Genomic DNA, 26,114 nt, shown 5'->3' on the forward strand with positions numbered 1-26,114 from the left:
AACTCTTTGTGACCCCATGGACTGCAGCTCGCCAGGCTTCCCTGTCCATCACCAGCTTCCAGAGCTTGCTCAAACTCATGTCCATCATGTCGGTGATGTCATCCAACCATCTCATCCTCTGTCATCCCCTTCTCCTCCAGCCTTCAATCTTTCCCAGCACCAGGGTCTTTTCTAATGAGTCAGCTCTTCACATCAGATGGCAAGGTATTGGAACTTTAGTTTCACCTTCAGTCCTTCCAATGAATATTCAGGATTGATTTCCTTTAGGATTGACTGGTTTGATCTCCTTACTGTCCAATGGACTCTGAAGAGTCTTCTCCAGCACCAAAATTCAAAAGCATCAATTGTTGAGTGCTCAGCCTTCTTTACGGTCCAACTCTCACATCCATACATGACTACTGGAAAAACTATAGCTTTGACTATACCAACCTTTGTCAGCAAAGTGATGTCTCTGCTTTTTAATATGCTGTCTAGGTTTGTCATAGCTTTTCTTCCAAGGAGCAAGCACTTTTAATTTCATGGCTGCAGTCACCATCTGCAGTGACTTGGGAGCCCAAGAAAATAAAGTCTGTCATTGTTTCCATTTTGTCCCCATCTATTTGCCATGAAGTGATGGGACCAGATGCCATGATCTTAGTTTTATGAATGTTGAGTTTTAAGCCTGATTTTTCACTCTCCTCTTTCACTTTCATCAAGAGGCTCTTTAGTTCCTATTTTCTGCCATTGAAGTGGTATCATCTGCATATCTGAGGTTATTGATATTTCTCCTGGCAATCTTGATTACATCTTTTGATCATTTAGCCTGGCAGTTTGCATTGATGTACTCTGCATATAAGTTAAATAAGCAGGGTGACAATATACAGCCTTGATGTACTCCTTCCCCCAATTTTGAACAGTCCATTGTTCCATGTCTGGGTCTACCCATTGCTTTTTTGACCTGCATACAGGTTTTGCAGAAGGCCAGAAAAGGTCAGTTTTCATTCCAACTCCAAAGAAGGACAATGTCAAGGAATGTTCAAATTACTGTACAATTGTGTTCATTTCATATGCTAGCAAGGTAATGCTCAAAATTCTTCAAACTAGGCTTCAACAATACATGAACTTAGAACTTCCACATGTACAAGCTGGATTTAGAAAAGGCAGAGGAAGCAGAGATCAAATTGCCAACATCCACTGGATCACAGAAAAAGCAAGGGAATTCCAGAAAAACATCTACTTCTGCTTCATTGACTACACTGAAGCCTTTTACTGTGTGGATCACAACAAACTCTTTTCACTTCAGAGAGTCCAAAAAGAATAGAGGGGTTAGCTATGTGACTGGGAGTTTTGTAACCATCTCAATTTACCTGGGACTAAGGGGTTTCCCAGGAAGCAGGACTTTCAGCTTTAAAATCAGGACACTCCCAGCCAAACTGTGATCCATTGCTACTCTACTGGGAGCAGACTTTTATTACTTCTTCTATTATAACACTAACCTATCTCAAGTACATGAGACATACATTTGATTTAACACTGAAAAGCCATCCTAAATAAGGTCTATGTGGCCAATGTAAAGTTGACATCTGAGGAAAGAACTTAAATACCTTCTTGCCTAACGTAGAAATTCCCAGATTTTGAAGTGTGGTTCAGTTCAGTTCAGTTCAGTTGCTCAGTCGTGTCCGACTCTTTGCGACCCCATGAATCGCAGCACGCCAGGCCTCCCTGTCCATCACCAACTCCTGGAGTCTACCCAAACTCATGTCCATCAAGTCAGTGATGCCATCCAGCCATCTCTCCCTCTGTCGTCCCCTTTTCCTCCTGCCCTCAATCCCTCCAGCATCAGGGTCTTTTCCAATGAGTCAATTCTTTGCATGAGGTGGCCAAAGTACTGGAGTTTCAGCTTCAGTATCAGTCCTTCCAATGAACACCCAAGACTGATCTCCTTTAGAATGGACTGGTTGGATCTCCTTGCAGTCCAAGGGATTCTCGAGGGTCTTCTCCAACACCACAGTGCAAAAGCATCAATTCTTCAGCGCTCAGCTTTCTTTATAGTCCAACTCTCACATCCATACGTGACTACTGGAAAAATCAAAGCTTTGACTAGATGGACCTTTGTTGGCAAAGTAATGTCTCTGCTTTTGAATATGCTGTCTAGGTTGGTCAAAACTTTCCTTCCAAGGAGTAAGCGTGTTTTAATTTCATGGCTGCAGTCACCATCTGCAGTGATTTTGGAGCCCCCAAAAATAAAGTCTGACACTGTTTCTACTGTTTCCCCCTCTATTTCCCATGAAGTGATGGGACCAGATGCCATGATCTTAGTTTTCTGAATGTTGAGCTTTAAGCCAACTTTTCCACTCTCCTCTTTCACTTTCATCAAGAGGCTTTTTAGTTCCTCTTCACTTTCTGCCATAATTAAACTTTAACAGAGGACAGATTGGTGGTTGCTAGCAGTGGGAGTTGGAGGTGAAGAAAAGGGATAATTTATACTGAAATACAAACTTCCAATTGTAAGATTAACAAGTTCTGGGGATGTAATGTACAGTAGGGGGACTACAGTTAACAATACTGTATTCTATATTTAAAGGTAGCTAAGAGAATAGATCTTAAAAGTTCTCATCACAAGGGAAAAAACTGATAACTATATGAGGTGATGGCTGTTAACTAAACTTACTGTGGTGATCATTTGCAAGAAACGCATATATCAAGTCATTATTTTGTATCAGTCAATTCAGTTCAGTTGCTCAGTTGTGTCTGACTCTTTGCGACTCCATGGACTGCATCATGCCAGGCCTCCCTATCCATCACCAACTCCTGGAGATTACTCAAACTCATGTCCATTGAATCAACCATCTCATCCTCTGTCATCCCCTTCTCCTCCTGCCCTCAATTTTTCCCAGCATCAGGGTCTTTTCTAATGAGTCAGCTCTTCACATCAGGTGGCCAAAGTTCTGGAGTTTCAGCTTCAGCATCAGTTCTTCCAATGAATATTCAGGACTGATTTCCTTTAGGATGGACTGGTTGGATCTCCTTGCAGTCCAAGTGGCTCTCAAGAGTCTCCTCCAACACCACAGTTCAAAAGCATCAATTCTTAGGTGCTCAGCTTTCTTTATAGTCCAACTCTCACATCCATACATGACTACTGGAAAAACCAAAGCTTTGACTAGATGGACCTTTGTTGGCAAAGTAATGTCTCTACTTTTTAATATGCTGTCTAGGTTGGTCATAACTTTCCTTCCAAGGAGTAAGAGTCTTTTAATTTCATGGCTGCAGTCACCATCTGCAGTGATGTTGGATCCCAAGAAAACAAAGTCTCTCACTGTTTCCATTACCTTAAACAAATACAATTATATATAATAGGGCTTCCCTGGTGGCTCAGCTGGTAAAAAATCTGCCTCCAATGTGGGAGACCTGGGTTTGATCCCTGGTTTGGGATGATCCCCTGAAGAAGGGAACGGCTACCCAACTCGAGTCTTCTTACTTGGAGAATTCCATGGACTGTATAGTCCATGAGGCTACAAAGAGTTGGACACGACTGAGCAACTTTCACTTTTCTTTCATATGTATGTGTCATTTATACCTCAATAAAACTGGGGGGGGGAGGGAATTTAAACTTTTACATATAAAAAGCACTATAAGACCTGTCCTAAACATTCTCATACTGACATAAATTTGGTTGTGCACACACTTTGCATTATTTCCACATATATCTGTAGCACTGAAATCAGTATGACTATTAGTTATGTTTTGCTAACACTCATACCTCAATATGAGCATTTCTCCTGAAAATGATCATCTCAAGAGGCTATACATTTACTCTAATGTCATCAACTTAGCTCAAAACATTTCTAAACCTCCTTTTCAGAACTGCCTTTAAAGTCATATTCATATAATTTATAGCCTGTCTTCAATTTTTATGAACACTGTTTTAGAAGCATGGATGATTGTCCTTATTCACCATATATAGGTCCAAATAACTTGATTTTTCCCCCAAAGCAAATTCCTGCCTAAAAGGGCAATGTTTGAAACTTCTGATGTTCTTCAAAAGAGCATGACAAAAGCTCTAAAGACAGTTCCAGAAAGGAATGACAGCATTGCTTTGATCACTGGAAGTATGTTAAGCTGAAGAAGACAACTCCACTTTTAAAGAGAGCAATTTTGGAGTTATAGGCTCTATATGATTGTTCCTTCCCCCCTACATCACTTATGTTAACTTAAAGTCATGCCTTTCAACTGTCAGCTAAAAAGCCTATAATTTCAGTACTCATTTTAAGCCCAGACCTCGGTGTCATCATGCTATGTATCAATCCACTTAGATCTCCTTTTGTGGTGCCTGCTCAAATGCTGAACCCCTCTCTGCAGCTTGCCAGATGTCCTCCTCTAAGAATTACTTTTCCCCTCAGGGCTGCTGTGTTTACCTCTAAGATATCCGCTACTGAGCTGGTAATTGCTTCATGGAAGAGTTGGAGGACGTGGTTAGTTGTTGGAGGTCTTTTTAGGTGAACTTGTCAAACACATCACGTCTAACAGAAGGTTTTCCAATGTTAGCACTATTTAGATTGGAAAACTGTTGCAGGGGGCTGTTTTGTGTATTATATAGGATAGATAGTAACATCTCTGGCCTCTATCCACTAGATGCCAGTTGTGAGAACCAAAAATGTCTCCAGACAATGCTGAAGGTCCCCTATAGAGCAAAACTGTCCCAGTAAAGAATCACTGGCTACGCAAGAAACATGGAGATGTGTTGGTTTCTTTACAGAGTTTTAAATAATACATACTATGCTTAGACAAATTAGTTTGAAAGGAAAACACCCCTTCAAATTTAAACCAAATAAAAGTATATTTTAATTAATCGGTATAACAAAATCTGTATTTGGGGGGGAAAAAATGTGGTGCTTTCAGGTGAGACACTAACTCCATATGCCAGGTAGAAAGGTATCCATTCTTTTTCATTCCACTAATATTCACTGAGTGTCTACCAAGTGAGAGATACTCCCATGGGCAATGGGGCTACCATAGTGAACAAGACAGACAAGATCCCTGCTCTCAAGAAGCCTACAATTTAACAAGTTTGGGAGATGTTAAGTAACCCAGTGTGAGATGTGCCATGCCACAACAGGTGATAAGTATATTAATCATGTTTTTTATTGTCTCTCTATATTTCTTATTGTCTATATTTTATGATGTTTTGACATCTTGGCAAAGGTTGTTGTGGCAGGAGAGAGACTGCTAGTTAATTCCTAAAACAGTAAATAACATGCCTGGAAGCACTGCTTTCGTATGAGAACGAGCCAATCTTGAGTCTCTACCCCCAACCATCTTTAACCCTCATCTGCCAAGCCAGTACTTCCGCTGCCCTAAATCAATGTAGGTCCAGGTGTCAGACAAGTAGGACTGCCCCTATGGCCCAAAGCCTGCTAGAATTACTCAAACTAGCCAACCCTAAACTGTCTTCCTGCCCCTTCCCATGGGAAACACAGTACAGACTGCGGCCTATGCTTTCCCCTCATTCCTTCCTACATCCTGACTGATATCGGTGCGTCCCTGTGTGACCCTGCATGGCACAACGTGTCCCCCTCCTCTCTACAAGTGTAGTGGCATTAACCTCGCTTCTTTCAATGGCGCTAACCTCTCTGTGTTGTCCCTCAGTCACCCCTAAAAACTTAAATCCCACAGGTACACTTGTTGAGATGACACAGAAAGATTAACGTGTTGTTGTCAAGGGGACCATAAGTGCTTCCCTGAGGAAGGACAGAGTTGGTAAGGAGGATACATGGGGAATACATTTCACGCAGGGAGACAAGAATATATAAATGGCCAGGTGTGACCAAGCTGGGGTAAGAGAGCAGAAATGCCGATTCACTCAAAATATTCATCCTGCAGGCAACCAAAAGCCTTAAGTATTTAAATCAAGTAACTAACAGGATTTACTCTGTTTTCCTAGAAGATTGTTCTGGATGCTTTGTAGGGGCAGAGATCAGCTAGTAGATTTTTAAAGCAATATCAGAAAAGATTGATAGCATCCTGAATGAAGTTGGTGACTGGGAATGAACACGCACAGAGTAGGCATTCAACTTATATTTGTTGAATAAGTGAAAAAAATGTAAGTTCACATGCTTGAGTCATAGGACAGATTTTTTGGGTAATCACTTAAAGAGAATTTACTCCTATTTTGGAAATAATTCTAGTAATTTTTTTTTTAATCTACAGGTGATTAGAAACAAAAAATTAAGAGAGGGGAGATGGAACTAGAGGTACACAGAGTCATACACGCTGACAGGGCACTGAAAGCTAAAAAGTGAAAGAGAGGAAACGAAAAAAGCTCTGTATGCGGCATGCCAGCGTTCTTTAGCATAAATGCTAACATGTTCACAAATTTTAACAAATACAATTTGAAAATTGATGCTCATGCAAAACTCTGTTAAGTCATCAAGACAGGATATGTAAACTTTTAATAGATGTATTATGCAATGGCAATTATTTTTAGTTGTTTAAAAATAATTTCACCATGTCTTTCTTCTGCCTGTGCTGGGTCTCCGTTGCCGCACCCGGGCTCTCTCTAGCTGTGGGAAGTGGGGTCTCTCTAGTTGTAGTGCATGGGCTTCTCACTGCAGTGGCCTCTCTTGTTGGGGGTCACAGGCCCCAAAGCACCGAGGCTTCAGTATTTGTGGTTCCTGGCTCTAGACTGCAGGCTCAATATTTGTGGCACATAGCCTTAGTTGCTTCCCAGAGCAGGGATTGAACCTGTCTCTTCTGCATTAGCAGGCAGATTCTTTACCACCAAGCCACCAGGGAAGCCCTATTTTTAGTTTTTAAAGTAAAGATTACATAAAAGTCAGAAAGATTCAAAGTGTAAAGCGATGAGGCCTTCCAGCTGAGCTTCCAGATAACTGGGACACGTGCATTATCTGGAGTAGCTCACTCTCGTGTAGTGGGAAAGCCATATAAACAAGTTGCTGCCATAAGTGGAAATGCACCACTCAGAATGACACAATGGAATCTCTCGCCTTTCTTGTTTATAAACTCATGAAGACCGTGCTCCTTGCAAAGCACGTAAAGCACGACATGATGTTTCAAAGTGGCTACCCCACTGTTATCGGGGTTTTCTTTGTCAGTGTGTGCACGAGTTTAGGGAGCTTTTTGCAGTGTGAGTTCCCTGTCCGCCCTCCGCAGCACAGCACCGACATCACCATTCTGCCACCTCCTGCAGTCAGCATGAGCCTCTCTGCCACAAACTTACGACCGCGTTCTTAGACACTAAAATAAAGCTCACTCAGAAAATATTCCTAAATAGGGCACAATGGTTAAACTGAACTGGCAATGCTATAAATATTACAGGGCCAAAGTATATTTTTGTCCTTCTCTATGCCAGACGCCGTTAAGCCAACTGTTAATACACAAACTTTGTTGTTGTTGTCGTCAAGGAGAGTATGCAGCTTCTTCAGGACTATTTTAAATGCTGTGCCTCATTTCACATAAATATTTACCCAAAGGAAGGTGTTTGACAGTGAAAAATCTATATAGTGTTATAATCCTTTTACACAGAGCAGTATTTTCACTGTATAGACCTTGCTGAAGATATAAAAAACTCCCCCATGGAAATCCCACTGTGAGAAGAGAAAGAGGAAAAAGGAAAAAGTATCATCATTCTTCAAAAGTCGAAGTTTATAAAAACAAAACGTCTTTGTCAAGAGGCCCAAACCGTTTGTCGTGTGTTTAAAATATGTTCAACTCAGCAATATCAATGGAAAAAATAGAGTAGTGGTGGATTATTTTTAAAAGCATTTGAAAATAACTCTGTGAAGTGAAAGTGTTAGCCATTCAGTCGTGTCCGACTCTTTGCAATCCTATGGACTGTAGCACACCAGGTGCCTCTGTCCATGGAACTTTCCAGGCAAAAATACTGGAGTGCTTTGCCATTTCCTTCTCCAGGGGATCTTCCCAACGCAGGGATCAGACCTGGTCTCCCGCACTGCAGGCAGATTCTCTACCATCTGAGCCACCACGGAAGCCCCAAAATAAGTATTGTATATATTTTACAAATAAAAAAAATCTCAACATACTTTAACACAACCTCTGAAACATAGATTAAACTATATATATTAGCATGGCTACACTGGAATATTTAACAATTAATAAAAACGTTCAGGGAGAATCACAGTGAGGCTATTAGTGAAAAACACATCTTTTAAACACTGTTCTAACTTGTATAACAATAACTTTTCTAGGGACTTTTTAGAAATATTCCAGAAACATCATTTTCTAGTGGTTTTGCCTGCAATAAGTAAACATATCCTAAAAGCAATGATAATATACTAGTTCAGTTCAGCTCAGTTCAGTCGCTCAGTCATGTCTGACTCTTTGAGACCTCATAAATTGTAGCACTCCAGGCCTCCCTGTCCATCACCAACTCCCGGAGTTCACTCAGACTCACGTCCATAGAGTCAGTGATGCCATCCAGCCATATCATCCTCTGTCGTCCCCTTCTCCTCCTGCCCCCAATCCCTCCCAGCATCAGAATCTTTTCCAATGAGTCAGCTCTTCGCATGAGGTGGCCAAAGTACTGGAGTTTCAGCTTTAGCACCATTCCTTCCAAAGAACACCCAGGACTGATCTCCTTCAGAATGAACTGGTTGGATCTCCTTGCAGTCCAAGGGACTCTCAAGAGTCTTCTCCAACACCACAGTTCAAAAGCATCAATTCTTTGGTGCTCAGCCTTCTCCACAGTCCAACTCTCACATCCATACAGGACCACTGGAAAAACCACAGCCTTGACTAGACGGACCTTTGTTGGCAAAGTAATGTCTGTGCTTCTGAATATGCTATCTAGGTAACCAATATAAACTAAACACCTGTTACATGCCAAGCACTCCACTTAGCACTTTACATTTTGTGATCTGAGCCTTGCAACAACCATAAAAAGGGTTTTTCTGTAATTAAATATTATTTCCTCTATGGAGAAGCTGAGCCTGGGTATTCAAAGCCCCAGCAGCTGCCAGGTGAGGATACGAGGATTCAAAGCCTGTCTGTTTGACCACATCCTAGAAACTGGCAGTGAGCCAACCCACTCCTCCAGCAGCTTGTGGCCCTACTGGTCACGGCGAACTTCAAACAATCAAACAATACAGAGGGCCGGCCTCATCTGAGGGGGTGGGTACATTCCAAGACTCCCAGTGGATACTTGAAACTGCAGATAGTACTGAGTCCTACACATACTGTTTTGTTTTTTTCCTTATATAAACATACCTATGATAAGGTTTAACATATAAATTAGGCAAGTAAGTGATGAATAACAATAACTAACAATAAAAGCAGAACAACTACACTGCCATAATAGTGATATGAATGTGGTCTCTCCTAAATATCTTATTGTGCTATGTTCACCCTTCTCCTTTTGATGACATGAGATGATAAAATGCCTAAGTGATGAAGTGAGGTGAATGATGAAGGCATTGTGACCTAGTGTGAGGCTACTGTTGACCTTCTGACAGTACCTCAGAAGGATTATCGCTTCAGGCGCTCCTGGGTCATGTAGCCATGATGATGTCGATGGCTGGATGTCAGGAGCAGAGGAGGTCAGTGGTGGGGGGTGAGGATGGAGGGCAGGATAATGGAGTGGGATTTCGTCATGCTACTCAGAATGGCATGAAATTTATTTATTTATTAAAAAAGTGGGGGGTGCACCATGCAGCTTACAGGATCTTAGTTCCCCCAACTAAGGATCAAACCCATGCCCCCTGCAGTGGGGACGGGTAATCCTAACCAAGTGGCCTGCCAGGGAATTCCCTGGCATGCAATTTAAAACTTATGAATTGCTTATTTGTGGAATTTTCCATTTAATATTTTCAGACTGCGGTTGACCACTGGTAATTGAAACTGAGGAAAGTGAAACCGTGGATAGGGGTGGACACATATAGGTGCTCTGAAAGGAAAGTAGACAATGCTTTTAGAGACTATAAAACTCAGGCTATCAGGGGGGAATCTAGAGTAAATGATCCTTGGCCTAAGAGGTATTAGTTAAAAGGAGTCAGGCAAAGAGATGGGGAAAGCTCCAAGCAGCACAGGGAATATAGGGAAAGGACTCGAGGCAGAAAGAGTGGATTCTATTAGTGAAACAGATAGAAAATGAATATATCTGAAATGTATTAACTGAGAGAATGGAGGGAGATGGGCTTGGACATGCACACCACGTGAGGAATTTTGTATTCATCCTGAGTGCCATGAAAACCGATTGAAGAGTTTTGAGTAAACAGAAGAATGATGCTATTTGCAGTTGAAAGTCCTCTGGCTGCTGGTTGGAAAATAGACCGAAGGATGGGAAGAGAGCAGTCTGGAGACCACTGCAGGAGTCCCAAGTCACTGATGCTGATTCCCGAACTGGTGGTGGCAGTAAGGTTGCAAGAAAGGGAATGAGCTTGAGGTGTCTGTAGAAGTAGATTGATAAGACTTGGTAGTGGATTAAAGAGAAACCTCTAGAAAGCTCATCAGAGGCTTTCCTTAAGTCAGTGCTCAACTCCTTCCCACTTCTGTTGTGTCTGATGGAGACCAGCCCTTTTCAGAGACAATACCAGTGCAAATATTTTATGAAAGGATAACCATGGATGTAACAGTTATTGGTTAGTGGTATTAGGTTGTAAGTGTAACTAAATTTTCTTGGTGTTTCTAGGTGGGAGAGGTAGACAAACAGGTGGGAGAAAGCTATCTACCGCTAAGGAACAGCTGTTACATTTCCCTTACAAATGCTTCAAGTTGCAGATCCTGGGGGTTGTCACTGTGTTGGAGAACATTAATGGTTAGGATAGAATTCATATTTCAAATGACAGAATCCAAAGGCACGTTGATGTAATACTTTCTCATTAACTTTTATGGGACAATAAAAAGAATTATCTTTAAAAACAAAATAGTATATGTTATATGTGTGTGTGTGTGTGTGTGTGTGTATATATATATACTATTATGTTGGAGAAGGAAATGGCAACCCACTCCAGTTCTCTTGCCTGGAAAATCCCACGGACAGAACAGCCTGGTGGGCTACAGTCCATGGGATCGAAAAGAGTCGGACACGCCTGAGCGACCAAGCACATACTATTATATACAAATATAAAAAATACATATATAATAAATCACAAAATAAATATATATTAATGGTATCTATTATTAGGCACTTATTTATTAGAATACTAATAATTCAAGTCTACAACAACAGAAATAAGTAATTAGGCCCAATATCAATGGTTGGAGATTAGCAGAATCATGTTCTAAGACATATTTTTTGCCCACATTCTGCAGGTATTTTAGTTTAAGTTCTGAGATTGATTCTACAGACTGCTACTTAGGTGATTCTCTGCAAGATTTAGTCTTCTTTTCCTCAACATCTTTCTACATATGGCGATAAACCACTTCCCAATGCCATGCGGACAGTCTCTTTGTCAGCATATGGAACTGAATACCTGAGTATGGAATTGCCTAGCCAGAATTCATATAAAGAAGAAAAGTCAAAAGAGTGAGGGTGTTTTGAATCTATCAACATCAATAACTTTGGAGAGAATGGGAGATGCTGAGCCTGGAAAAGGGAGACTAAGAATGACTATCTTGCTGCAGCTGCTGCTAAGTCGCTTCAGTCGTGTCTGACTCTGTGAGACCCCATAGACGGCAGCCCACCAGGCTCCCCCGTCCCTGGGATTCTCCAGGCAAGAACACTGGAGTGGGTTGCCATTTCCTTCTCCAATGCGTGAAAGTGAAAAGCGAAAGTGAAATCGCTCAGTCATGTCCAACTGTTAGCGACCCCATGGACTGCAGCCTACCAGACTCCTCCATCCATGGGATTTTCCAGGCAAGAACACCGGAGTGGGTTGCCATCGCCTTCTCTAATGACTGTCTTAACTATCTTAATATATACTAGAAAACCTGTCATGTGGCCACAAGAGTAAAACAAGGCTCAGTGGATAAGGAAGCAAATTTATGCTCATTGTAGAGAAGGCCTTTCCCAGTGGAATTGTTCAAAAGTCACACAGGCTGTGGTGGCTCACTGTCACAACAGACACTAAATGACTATTTTTGGCATCAGTGTTTTGTAAAGTTCTGTCAGTTTGTTTGACTACATTGGTTGTCTGGCAATATTTTGATATATGGCAAAACCAATACAATATTGTAAAGTTAAAAAAAAAATAAAAAAAAAGAAAGTCCAGTTTGGATTCTAAGTCTCCTTCTATCCCTAAGATTCTCTATCTAACTAGTAACGTCGGTAGCCCCCATTCTCACCATTCTTACAGTCACAGGTTTCCATCTGGTGCTTTGGGTAGTTCATTGGCGTCACACTGGGGGGGTTGGGAGGAGCTTGAAGCTACACTATGGAATGAGTGCATTTTATTTCTCTGGCTACATTTTATTTCTCTGGTCATTTCTTGGGAATTCTGGGACTAGTATGGTTTATTCCCACCAGTTACAGATAAGAGGCATGTGGCTTCTGCCATAACTGGCCGTCATCTTAGGATCACAGGGGAGATCTCATACAGAATGAAGAAACAAGGAAATCAAGCAAAGAACTGGAGAGAGAAGGACCCAGACCTAGTCAAGTTATGGACATCAGCAGATCTAAAGCTGCCTTTCTCAGCTTTTCAATCATGTGGACTTTTCAATTACATGAGCCAGTGAAGTTTATTTTTGGTTTAGGCAGCTTGAGTGTGTTTTCTATACATGTAAACAAATGATGCTGCTGCTGCTGCTGCTGTGGCTGCTGCTAAGTCACTTCAGTTGTGTCCGACTCTGTGCGACCCCAGAGACGGCAGCCCACCAGGCTCCCCCATCCCTGGGATTCTCCAGGCAAGAACACTGGAGTGGGTTGCCATTTCCTTCTCCAATGCATGAAAGTGAAAAGTGAAAGTGAAGCCGTTCAGTCATGTCCAACTCTTCGCGACCCCATGGACTGCAGCCCACCAGGCTCCTCTGTCCATGGGATTCTCCAGGCAAGAGTACTGGAGTGGGGTGCCATTGCCTTCTCCGAATGATACCTAACTCCAATTCTTATCCAAATATGTGTAAAGTCATCCATTCTCAGAAACATAGTGAAAAAGAGACAAGCTGCATTTTGCATGCAGGGATCCACTTAAAAACCAAGAGATCTCTTAATCCTAATCTCTGAATCATATAAACTCAATTTATGTCAAAATCTGGCCTCTGTAACCACCAGTATCTCTTTTGGGACAAACTATGTTAATCAACACTGCAACTAAATATTTACTAAGCATTTAAAACAGATCTAAAGCAGTCTTACAGAAAACTTTTCCTCCTACTTGCCTAAACTTAATCCTTCTTCCTCCATGCAGGGCTACTCTCAATGAAAAACGCAGTTACAATCAATTTAGACATCCTATGGGTTAATGGCATCACTGACTCAATGGACGTGAGTCTGAGTGAACTCCGGGAGTTGGTGATGGACAGGGAGGCCTGGTGTGTTGCTATTCATGGGGTCACAAAGAGTCGGACATGACTGAGCGACTGAACTGAACTGATGGGTTAATGACCTTGTGAACTGATATTAAATGCTTAAATAGTTTCTTGGTTTACTTAAAGTTTTGATAATGTCTCAACACGTAGAACTGTAAGAACCTTAAACTATTTTGCATGATGTTTTCTAATCTTTCATATTTTGATTTTATAGAATTTGGCTTTTGATTCCCATATCAGTAGGTCATCCTCAATGGGTTCAAATTTTACTGTCCTCTACTTACCTGTGTCTATATGTAAATTGAAAAATGAAACCACAGTCATACACTAAAGCCAAATGTTACCATCACCTTGCTTCCCACCTGCTGGTTTGTGGTCCATTAAAGTGTTAAGATACTGATTTTTTTCCTTCAATCCTCTGTGCAGCTATGCAGGACCCAGACAGGCCCAGACCCTAGATCAGAAGCCTAAGGCCAGAAGCAACCTTGTCTGTTCACCCAAAATGCAATGAAAACACTTTCATTTCCTATGTGTAGCACCACAATAAAAAGTCCATGATGCACCACCCTAAATAGCACTGCTTAAAGATTCTACCTTGTTCCTCTTTTATTGAATTTGGCATATTCTGACTCTGGAAACATAAAAAATATTGTTTTGTTGGCATATTGGTAAAGGAAGCTAAGCTTTCCTTTGAGTTTGAATTCAAAGAATTCCAAAAACTCCAAAATTTACTTTCTTTTCCAGTATTGAGATAAAATATTTTCACTTGTCTCTTTCCCTTGAAAATTATTTTTATATTCTTTTACTCCCTCTTAGGAAAATGAATTTTAGCAAGTGTTGGCTGTGAAAAAATTGTGAATTTTCAGGGTAGAGCGTATGATACATGATTCATTAACGAGACTCCTTGTAACACGGAGATGTGAGAAATGTTGCAGAGATAACACAACCTGGCCCTTGGAAAATTTGTAAGGGACACTGTAGAAAGAGGGGAACTTCTTTCCGTGATGATGCCAATGAACTACCAAGAACCTGCCTGTTACTCTCATTAGCAATCGTTATTCACCACTTCAGATTTTAAATTGCAGAGAGCAAATTCTTATATAGAGTGCCTGATGAACTATGGAATGAGGTTCGTGACATTGTACAGGAGACAGGGATCAAGACCATCCCCATGGAAAAGAAATACAAAAAAGCAAAATGGCTGTCTGGGGAGGCCTTACAAATAGCTGTGAAAAGAAGAGAAGCAAAAAGCAAAGGAGAAAAGGAAAGATATAAGCATCTGAATGCAGAGCTCCAAAGAATAGCAAGAAGAGATAAGAAAGCCTTCCTCAGCGATCAGTGCAAAGAAATAGAGGAAAACAACAGAATGGGAAAGACTAGAGATCTCTTCAAGAAAATTAGAGATACCAAGGGAACATTTCATGCAAAGATGGGCTCGATAAAGGACAGAAATGGTATGGACCTAACAGAAGCAGAAGGTATTAAGAAGCGGTGGCAAGAATACACAGAAGAACTGTACAAAAAAGATATTCACGACCCAGATAATCACAATAGTGTGATCACTGACCTAGAGCCAGACATCCTGGAATATGAAGTCAAGTGGGCCTGAGAAAGCATCACTACGAACAAAGCTAGTGGAGGTGATGGAATTCCAGTTGAGCTATTTCAAATCCTGAAAGATGATGCTGTGAAAGTGCTGCACTCAATATGTCAGCACATTTGGAAAACTCAGCAGTGGCCACAGGACTGGAAAAGGTCAGTTTCCATTCCAATCCCAAAGAAAGGCAATGCCAACGAATGCTCAAACTACAGCACAATTGCACTCATCTCACATGCTAATAAAGTAATGCTCAAAATTCTCCAAGCCAGGCTTCAGCAATACATGAACCGTGAACTTCCTGATTTTCAAGCTGGTTTTAGAAAAGGCAGAGGAACCAGAGATCAAATTGCCAACATCTGCTGGATCATGGAAAAAGCAAGAGAGTTCCAGAAAAACATCTATTTCTGCTTTATTGACTATGCCAAAGCCTTTGACTGTGTGGATCACAATAAACTGTGGAAAATTCTGAAAGAGATGGGTATACCAGACCACCTGACCTGCTTCTTGAGGAAACTGTATGCAGGTCAGGAAGCAACAGTTAGAACTGGACATGGAACAACAGACTGGTTCCAAATTTGGAAAGGAGTGTATTGTCAAGGCTGTATATTGTCACCCTGCTTATTTAACTTATATGCAGAGTACATCATGAGAAACGCTGGACTGGAAGAAACACAAGCTGGAATCAAGATTGCCGGGAGAAATATCAATAACCTCAGACATGCAGATGACACCACCCTTAAGGCAGAAAGTGAAGAGGATCTAAAAAGCCTCTTGATGAAAGTGAAAGTGGAGAGTGAAAAAGTTGGCTTAAAGCTCAACATTCAGAAAACAAAGATCATGGCATCCGGTCCCATCACTTCAGGGGAAATAGATGGGGAAACAGTGGAAACATGTCAGACTTTATTTTTGGGGGCTCCAAAATCACTGCAGATGGTGACTGTAGCCATGAAATTAAAAGACACTTACTCCTTGGAAGGAAAGTTATGACCAATCTAGACAGCATATTAAACAGCAGAGACATTACTTTGCCAACAAAGGTCCATCTAGTCAAGGCTATGGTTTTCCCTGTGGTCATGTATGGATGTCAGAGTTGGACTGTGAAGAAAGCTGAGCACCGAAGAATTGATGCTTTTGAACTGTGGTGTTGGAGAAGACTCCTGAGAGTCCCTTGGACTGCAAGGAGATCCAACCAGTCCATTCTGAAGGAGATCAGCCCTGGGATTTCTTTGGAGGGAATGATGCTGAAGCCGAAACTCCAGTACTTTGGCCACCTCATGTGAAGAGCTGACTCATTGGAAAAGACTCTGATACTGGGAGGGATTGGGGGCAGGAGGAGAAGGGAACGACAGAGGATGAGATGGCTGCATGGCATCACTGACTCGATGGACGTGAGTCTGAGTGAACTCCGGGAGTTGGTGATGGACAGGGAGGCCTGGCATGCTGCGATTCATGGGGTCGCAAAGAGTCAGACAGGACTGAGCGACTAAACTGAACTGAAATTCTTATATAGGTGCTCTCATGTTGCAACTTAATGTTGACACAGGAAACACCATTTTATGGCAAGCACTTAACCTCAATAGGGTCTGTGCCCAGTTTCCATGAAGATTTCTTGGAAATCTTATCCATGAGCCAGGATAAAGTAATTGAGTATCAATAGTACCAGAAATCTGGCAATTTGTTGGCTAAAGTTTAAATTTTTCAACTGATCAATTGCTTCAAGATGCTTGCTTTCAAAGGATAACATTTTTTATTTTATTAACAATAACCAGTTAGATACAAGCTCAAAACTCTGCTCTGTTTCTGATGGCAGGACAGGAAGCTTTTCAGAGCACTTGTTTTTCCTAAACTAGAATATTCCTTTGAATCTCACACTAAGTGCTGCCTTCTTCCTTGTGAGGTCAGCACTGCCTCTATCTCAGAATACAGGTAGGTCAACGAAAACACTCTCATGTATTTTCAAACATCATGGGATCTTTGAAGTGAAAACTCTTATAAATAGTTGAAAGCGCTATTATTAGAAGTCTTTTTGGAAGTTTTACCATTTTGGTCAGAACGAAAATACCTGCTGAAGAAAGAGATTACAAGGCTGTGGAGAGCCAGAATCAAATGGTTTAGAGCAGCTGGCACACTGCTTATGCTTCACTGTGCTGGATGGACACCTTCCAAAATGGGCAAAAGAAACAGAGTTTAAAAGCATGCTGCAAGTTTGAGCTGAGAAGTGTTTAATTCAGGGGAAAAAAACAAACTTGTATTTGTAGAATTCAAATTAATGACTGCTGTAGTAAAGAGTTTTCAACCAGGAGATAAACAAATATTCGCTGATTTTTAAATTATGCATAAAATCGACCCTTATTGACGCCAGTTGTTTTTGTTTCAGTCACTAAGTCGTGTCTGACCCTTTGCAACCCCATGGACTGCAGCACACAGGATCCTCTGTCTTCCATTGGTCTCCCAGAGTTTGCTCAAATTCATGTCCATTGAGTCAGTGATGCCATCCAACCATCCCATCCTTTGTTACCCGCCTCTCCTCCTGCCCTCAATCTTTCCTATCAAGGTCTTTTTCAGTGAGTTATCTCTTCACATCAGGTGGTCAAAGTATTGGAGTTTCAGCTTCAACAGCGGTCCTTCCAATGAATATTCAGGACTGACTTCCTTTAGGATTGACAGGTTTGATCTCCATACAGTCCATGGGATTCTCAACAGTCTTCTCCAGCACCACAGTTCAAAAGCATCAATTCTTTGGTGCCCAGCCTTCTTATGGTCCAACACTCACATCCATATATGACTACTGGGAAAACCATAGCTTTGACTATACAGACCTTTGTCAACAAAATGATGTCTCTGCTTTCTGATACATTGTCTAGGTTTGTCATAACTTTTCTTCCAAGAAGCAAGTGTCTTTTAATTTCATAACTGCAATCACCATGCTCAGTGATTTGGGAGTCCCCAAAATAAAATCTGTCACTGTTTCCACATTTCCCCCATCTATTTGCCATCTATTTACTTTGGCCCCCTGATGTGAAGACTTGACTCACTGGAAAAAACCCTGATTCTGGGAAAGATTGAAGGCAGGGGGAGAAGGGGATGATAGAGGATGAGATGGTTGGATGGCATCACTGACTCAATGGACATGAGTTTGAGCAGGCTCTGGGAGTTAGTGATGGACAGGGAAGCCTGGCATGCTGCAGTCCTTGGGGTTGTGAAGAGTCAGACACAACTGAGAGACTGAACTGAATTGAACTGATTTGCCATGAAGTGATGGGACCAGATGTCATGATCTTAGTTTTTTGAATGTTGAGTTTTAAGCCAGCTTTTACACTCTCCTCTTTCATCTTCATCAAGAGGCTCTTTAGTTCCTCCTCACTTTCTGCCATTGGAGTGGTATCATCTATATATCTGAGGTTGTTAATATTTCTCCCAGAAATCTTGATTCCAGCATGTGCTTCATCCAGCCCAGTATTTTGCATGATGCTCTCCATATAAGTTAAATAAGCAGGGAAACAATATACAGTCTTGAAATACTCTTTTCCCAATTTTGAATCAGTCCGTTGTTCCATGTCCAGTTTTAACTGTTGCTTCTTGACCTGCATACAAGTTTATCAGGAGACAGATAAGGTAGTATGGTATTCCCATCTCTTTAAGAAATTTCCACAGTTTGTTGTGATCCACACAGTCAAAGGCTTCAGCATACTCAGTGAAGCAGAAGTAGGTGTTTTTCTGGAACTCCTTTGCTTTTTCTGTGATCCAGTGGATGTTGGCAACTTGATCTCTGCTTCCTCTGCCTTTTCAAAATCCAGGTTGTACATCTGGAATTTCTCCTTTCACGAACTGTTGAAGCCTAGCTTGGAGGATTTTGAGCATTACCTTGCTAGCATGTGAAATCAGCTCACTTGTAAGGTATTTTGAACATTCTTTGGCATTGCCCTTTTTTGGGATTGGAATGAAAACAGACCTTTTCCAATCCTGCAGCCATTGCTGAGTTTTCCAAATTTCCTGACATATTGAATGCAGCACTTTAACAGCATCATCTTTTAGGATTTGAAATAGTTCAGCTGGAATTCCATCACTTCCACTAGCTTTGTTCATAGTAATGCTTCCTAAGGCCGACTTGACTTCACACTCTAGGATATCTGGCTCTAGGTGAGTGATCACATCATGTGTTATCCAAGTCATTAAGACCTTTTTTGTGTAGACATCCCATAAATGTCTGAGACATTTTTTGGCAATCCCAAGCAAAGAACTCTTGATTCAATGAGCCAAAGAAATGGAAAGAGATCCATGGTATACAGGTGGGTAGTAATGAACTGGGTGTGGAGCTGGTTTCTGAGAATCTGGCATCCTACTGATTTGCTCTCAGAATTTGCTATGCCTCACTCCCAGCTATTTCTGATCTGTGTAGCAGAGCTGAATTCTGCCTACAGTTTAGATTATAAAGAAAATAAGTGATATCAATTCATTTCAATATAGGATTGCTTTTTTTTCTTTCTTCCAGAGAGAGTCAAGCTTCCTAGGAATATGGCACTGATACATAAAATTTTTCCAAAGGAGCCTACTATTTTGTAAGTGTTCAATAAATATTAAAAACAGGAGTAACCTAATGACCTAATGTACAATCCTATAGAGTCCTTCAACTTAAGGAGCTGATAATTCTCATAAATTGAAATGTCAGCTGTGTAATAGTTTAATACCATAGCAAGGACCCAAACTAGTAAGCAGAAGGCCTATGTTCTCATCCTAGCTCTGCTACTGAAAGCTCTATAAATGCAGACAAGTCACAAACTTTTCAATAGCCAATGTACCTACTTATGAATCCCTAATTTCTCAGATTTACTGTAATAATCCGACAATGTTCTTTTAAAATTGGAAGGCCCTATAAATTGAACATCTGTGTAAGATGTGATGGTATTCTCATATCTTAGTTAACATGACTTCATAGATATAACGTAATAAACTGTATAATAATTAAATATTTATTGAATATAGCACTCATTTTAACTCTTAATCCAACTTAGAAAATATTACTTTGAGTCATCATCATGGGTAAAGAATTCACAAGGCAGATATTCCTCATCCTCAAAGTAGTCATAATCTAACAAAGGTGACAGACCCAGCTATAACCACTCATTTATTTGGCAAATATTTGCTGAATTCCTACTAGATGACAGGCACAAATACAAAAAGGTGCTGTACCATGACATCAAGGAGCTTGTATTTCAGTAAGAAAGGGAAACTTCTTTTTTTTAATCTGTGAATTATTCTGTACGATACATGAATGCTTTAATGGAAGTGTGCATAACAGTTTAAGAGTAGAAGTGGGAAGGGAACAATGGGGACGACAAGAAGGCACTAAAATATGATGACTAGTACAATTGATGAAGAGCTCAAGATAAAATTTATGTTAAAACCCCACCTATGTGACCTTTTCCAAGTTACGTGGTTCCTCTATTAGTTTCTAGATAGGTAAAATGGGCGGGGGGAACGTATTATCTTCCTCACAGGGCTTCTTTGTGAAATAAATGAGATGATGCAGAAAATAGTATCACATCTAGTGCATGATAAGTGCTTAACAAATGTTTAATTATTGTTATCACATTTATGTCCCATCTTTATTCTCTCTGAATGCCTAATAAAATGTTATACACATAACTGGTTCTCTAAATTCTTAGCTACAGCCCTACAGAGTCATTATTATGAATGTTAATCTAAAGGATTATCATCATAAATATCTATTCCAACAACAGAACACTGAAGAGGTAATTTCTGTTTAGTAAATTAATACCATCCACTTACTTTCTTAGTCATTTGATTTTTTTCTTCTATGAGCAGAATGAAGAAAAAATAAATCAGAAACAAAATATACATATTGATAAATCATGAACTGGGGGGTTCTAATGAATGGAATCTGACTTAAGCCAGATAAATCTATTCATTATGATAATCACTACATATTTTTGTTTAAAAAGCTCATGTATACTTTTTTGGAAGTTTCCATCATAGTTAATTTAAGTTATTGCAATTTTGTAGGCTCTTGGGAGATAACTGAAGGATTCTATACACATACACACAAAAAATGAGGATCTGAAAAAATCATTTATCTAAAGTGAGAGGTAGGATTCAATAGGAAGAAATGAGGTATGCATTGTTCTATTAAAAATTAAAAGCCAAAAAACTGTTCTATACATCAGTGTCTCGTTTGCTGTCTCGTATACATGGTTATTGTTACCATCTTTCTAAATTCCATATATATGTGTTAGTATACTGTATTGGTGTTTTTTTCCTGGCTTACTTCACTCTGTAGAATAGGCTCCAGTTTCATCCACCTCATTAGAACTGATTCAAATGTATTCTTTTTAATGGCCGAGTAATACTCCATTATGTATATGTACCACAGCTTTCTTATCCATTCATCTGCTGGTGGACATCTAGGTTGCTTCCATGTCATGGACTCTGTGGGAGAGGGAGAGGGTGGGATGATTTGGGAGAATGGCATTGAAACATGTATAATATCATATATGAAACGAGTCGCCAGTCCAGGTTTGATGCGCGATACTGGATGCTTGGGGCTGGTGCACTGGGACGACCCAGAGGGATGGTACAGGGAGGGAGGAGGGTTCAGGATGGGGAACATGTGTATACCTGTGGCGGATTCATGTTGGTATACGGCAAAACCAATACAATATTGTAAAGTTAAAAAATAAAATAAAATAATTAAAAAAATAAAAATAAAAAATAAAAGCCAGCTCTCCTCTACTGGGGAAATTAACCAAATATATTTCCTTTACTATATTATTAGCCAAAGTGAGATAAGAAACCTCTTGATTTTAAAGCTTTAAGATACATTTGATTTTCTAAAAGGACAGTCTGAATTCTTTATGTTGATATAAATTTAAAAATATAAATGACTCAGTTACTCAAGCAAAAACATTAATCTCAATTTTTGAAAGACCCAAAAAGCTGTCCAGTTTATATTTTTATGACAAATAAAAAATAGCATTCAACTGACTTTTTTTTCCATATGCATCTATTTTTTTTCCTCCAGTTTTTTTGAGATATAATTGACATATAGCATTGTATTGGTTTTAGGTGTACAACACAATGATTTGATACATGTATATATTGTGAAACAATTACCACAATAAGTTGAGTTCATATTCATCACCTCACAAAGTTACAGACTGATTTTTCTTGTGGCTAGAAGTTTTAAGATCTTACTCTTGTGGCCACTTTCATATACATGATACAGTATTGTTAGCTATAGTCACCATGCTGTGCATTACACTCCAGAACTTATTCAACCGGCTTTATTTTTTGCTTCTGATCACTCTTTCTTTTCCCTTTCCTCTCTCCTTTCTCTTCCGCTCTATCCTTCCCTCTTTTCTTTCATCCTTTCTATTCTTCCTCTCTTTCTTTTTTCCTTTCTCTTTATCCCTACCTTTCACTTTTTTTTTCTTTATATAGCCAGGGACCAGGATCTTTCCTAAGTGCTGGCAAAGAAACAGTGAATAAGATAGACATGATTCCTTCCTCAGAGCTTACTATCTTCTATGGAACACTGTTAATTTAATGAGTGTTTTTATTACAACATTAGAAGTGTGATAGTCAGGCAGGTACAGTGTAGGACGAGCACATTGCTGTGCAATGTTTAATTCATGAACAAGAAACAGCTCATTATCCAAGATTTTCAAAGTTGCTTTACAATATACTATGTAGGTATTTATGTATAAGTATATAAAAACAAAAATACAACATAAGCGGACTTTGACTCACAGTATCCCAGGGGGATTAGGTTTAAGCATCTTGGCTCACTTTAATAGGCTTAATCCTCTTCGCCAGACATTTATAAGATAAAGGAACAAATTAAAAAAGGTTAAAGACAAAAAAAACACCCTTTTGTATCTATGTGGGGATAACCTGAAACTTTTTGAGTAATGCCTAATCTTTCTAAAGAAATGTCACTGCACACATTTGGATGTCTGGAACTAGTCTGGATTTTCAAGTCTCAAAGTATCAGTTATGACCTAATAAGACCTATGCCATCTGTTTTCTTCTTGCTTGGAGAAGCTTTTTTTAGTTTACTCTAGAAGGACATATTTTAAATGTATTTCTTCCCACACAAATTTATATGTAGGTTGGCAAGCTTTCGCAAAGGTCAACGCTTCTGACTTCATCATAAGTCAGAAGTGTTTTTTTTTCCTATAGTATAATCACCAATGACTGTTTTTCAAAGGCTTTTTATAGGTTTTGATCCTGACCAATTAGAAAATAAAGCCTTACATGGACTGATTAGTTCTGAACAAACAAACCTCTTGCCATAAAATATCAACACTTCTTAAAGGGTAACACATCAGCAATTACTAATTTACTGTGCCTACTTGTCTTCTGGGAAGATGGCGGCTGGCCAGGCAGGAATATCCAGGCTTGTTTGAAAGCTCACTCCGGTTGCCTAGCAAATCTCCTGTCATGGGAGTCGGGCAGCCCAGCCTCTGCAGATCCTGAGCTCCCAGCAGACACCCTCCTTCTCTCAGGTTGAGATCCAAGAACAAATGTTTTTTAAATAAAACAATAGTTTCTCCTTTTCTGTAATCAGCCCATATACATTTTTGACACAGAGCATTATGAAGTTTGAAATGGGGGGAAAGTAATATTTCTAGATCAATAGAGTTTCATGACCAATTTCTATATAATACCAGCACAAGACATTTAAGCAGAATGCTTTTTTTTTTCAAGATGGATAGCAAAACTAAATTTTCCAAAAACTCAAATTATATCCATAGAATATATATGTAAAACTAACAGCAGGTACTAGATATCTTGTTGGAGCAAAAGCCTTTGCAAATTCTCAGTCATCCATAGAACATTAAACATCCATCATTTTCCAAAGTTCTGTCATGACTGTAACTCTTCAACCATTTTTAGAAAAAAACAAACCTTAGAATAACATCATTAAAAGCAACCCTAGGTCAGCATGGCCACCAGTATGTATCATAATGCAGAGTCAAGTCTCTACATTCATAGAGACATAATATATTAATAGTACTATCTTGCAGCTGTACTATTAGAATGTCCAAAATGCAAAAGATATATTTTTTTGGACAAATCTACTTTTCTAGTACAGAATGCTAATCAACGACACACTTTCTGTTTCCCCCTTCCTTTCTCTCTCTCCCTCTCCCTTCCCCTCCCCTCTATCTCTATTGTGCAATTTCAAGAAGGTTCTGGGAAGCAGCTTGGTGATGGAAAAATACTGTCTGAGAGTCAGGGCACTTGAGTCTAGACTCTTCTCAGACACCACCTGGTTGCATAGCTTTACTTTTCTGCACTTCAGTTTCCTCATCTGAAAAAGGACAAGATTGGCCAAGGTAATTTTAGGATCTCTCCTGGTTCCAACATTTTATATCTTGGCTCTAGTATAAACTGAAGAGAATCAGCAGCCACTATGAGTTGGAAAAGTAAGAGTAAAGGTCTAAATAATGTCAAATCTTGGAATTTTGTTTAAATGCAGAAAATATCTGTGGCAGGAATCTCATCTTGCTCCTCCGCCCAGCACCTGCTAGGGTCCAGGCAAGGCTGTGCATGTTGGACAAACTGGTGACACAGGACTGGAGGAGGTTTTGTGTTTTGCTGAAGGGGAAAGAAGGAGAAGACTCCAGGAAGAGAATTAAATAGAGATGATGTCTCCCTAAGTACTCCTCTAAGAAAGAGGTGTCAATCTATGGACTGGGATTGGTCAGGTGGGGGCTAACAGAGGATAAGTCCCTGCTGCTTCTGTGTCTGCCTGCTAAGTGGGCCCCAGGGAGGGCAGTGCATTCTTACTACTATGGACAGATGTGTGGGGAAGCAGACTCTGCTGCTGGGCTTTGGCAGACTTAGGAGAGCTAGAAGACAGCACCGTGGCTCCTCTAGTGAAAGGCATATTTGGACTATAATAGTAATAATTTACCTTTATTACTGGAAAAGGAAATGGCAACCCACTTCAGTATTCTTGCCTGGAGAATCCCATGGACAGCGGAGCCTGGCAGGCTACCATCCATGGGGTCACAAGATTTGGACACAACTTAGCGACTAAACCACCACCACCACAACCTTTACTACAGTTTATAACTTATAGCATCTTAGAGTTTTTGTCTTATTCAGTTAGTTCAGTCACTCAGTCATGTCTGACTCTGCGACCCCATGAACTGCAGCATGCCAGGCCTCCCTGTCCATCAACAACTCCTGGAGTTCACACAAACTCATGTCCATCGAGTCGGTGATGCCATCCAGCCATCTCATCCTCTGTTGTCCCCTTCTCCTCCCACCTTCAATCTTTCCCAGCATCAGGGTCTTTTCAAATGAGTCAGCTTTTCACATCAGATGGCCAAGTATTGGAGTTTCAGCTTCAGCATCAGTCCTTCCAATGAACACCCAGGACTGATCTCCTTTAGGATGGACTGGTTGGAACTCCTTGGAGTCCAAGGGACTCTCAAGAGTCTCCTCCAACACCACAGTTCAAAAGCATCAATTCTTTGGTCCTCAGCTTTCTTTATAGTCCAACTCTCACATCCATACATGACTACTGGAAAAACCATAGCTTTGACTAGACAGACTTTTGTTGACAAAGTAATGTCTCTGCTTTTTAATATGCTGTCTAGGTTGCTCATAACTTCCCTTCCAAGGAAGAAGCGTCTTTTTATTTCATGGCTGCAATCACCATCTGAACTGATTTTGGAGCCCAGAAAAATAAAGTCAGCCACTGTTTCCACTGTTTCCCCATCTATTTCCCATGAAGTGATGGGACCAGATGCCATGATCTTCATTTTCTGAATGTTGAGCTTCAAGCCAACTTTTTCACTCTCCTCTTTCACTTTCATCAAGAGGCTCTTTAGTTCTTCTTCGCTTTCTGCCATAAGGGAGGTGTCATCTGCATATCTGAGGTTATTGGTATTTCTCCCGGCAATCTTGATTCCAGCTGTGCTTCTTCCAGCCCAGCGTTTGTCATGATGTACTCTGCATATAAGTTAAATAAGCAGGTGACAATAAACAGCCTTGACATACTCCTTTTCCTATTTGGAACCAGTCTGTTGTTCCATGTCCGGTTCTGTTGCTTCCTGAC

At 40.3% G+C, this 26,114-nt stretch overlaps 1 protein-coding gene and 1 long non-coding RNA gene across 9 annotated transcripts in view; one reads left to right on the forward strand and one right to left on the reverse strand.

The window, feature by feature from the left end:
- The window catches only part of LOC101906469 (uncharacterized), a 358,594-nt gene that overhangs the window by 297,320 nt on the left and 35,160 nt on the right, over positions 1-26,114 (forward strand). For 5 of the 7 annotated variants that reach the window (XR_009495005.1, XR_003035054.2, XR_003035055.2 and 2 more), the window contains one exon: positions 19,515-19,581. The exons of the other annotated variants lie outside the window; for them this stretch is intronic. This is a non-coding gene — a long non-coding RNA (uncharacterized lncRNA). The remainder of the gene's footprint in view (positions 1-19,514; positions 19,582-26,114) is intronic. 7 annotated transcript variants of the gene reach the window in all.
- The window catches only part of SYNPO2 (synaptopodin 2), a 204,206-nt gene that overhangs the window by 139,558 nt on the left and 38,534 nt on the right, over positions 1-26,114 (reverse strand).

Source organism: Bos taurus, chromosome 6, assembly GCF_002263795.3.
Source record: "Bos taurus isolate L1 Dominette 01449 registration number 42190680 breed Hereford chromosome 6, ARS-UCD2.0, whole genome shotgun sequence".
Taxonomy (NCBI): Eukaryota; Metazoa; Chordata; class Mammalia; order Artiodactyla; family Bovidae; genus Bos; species Bos taurus.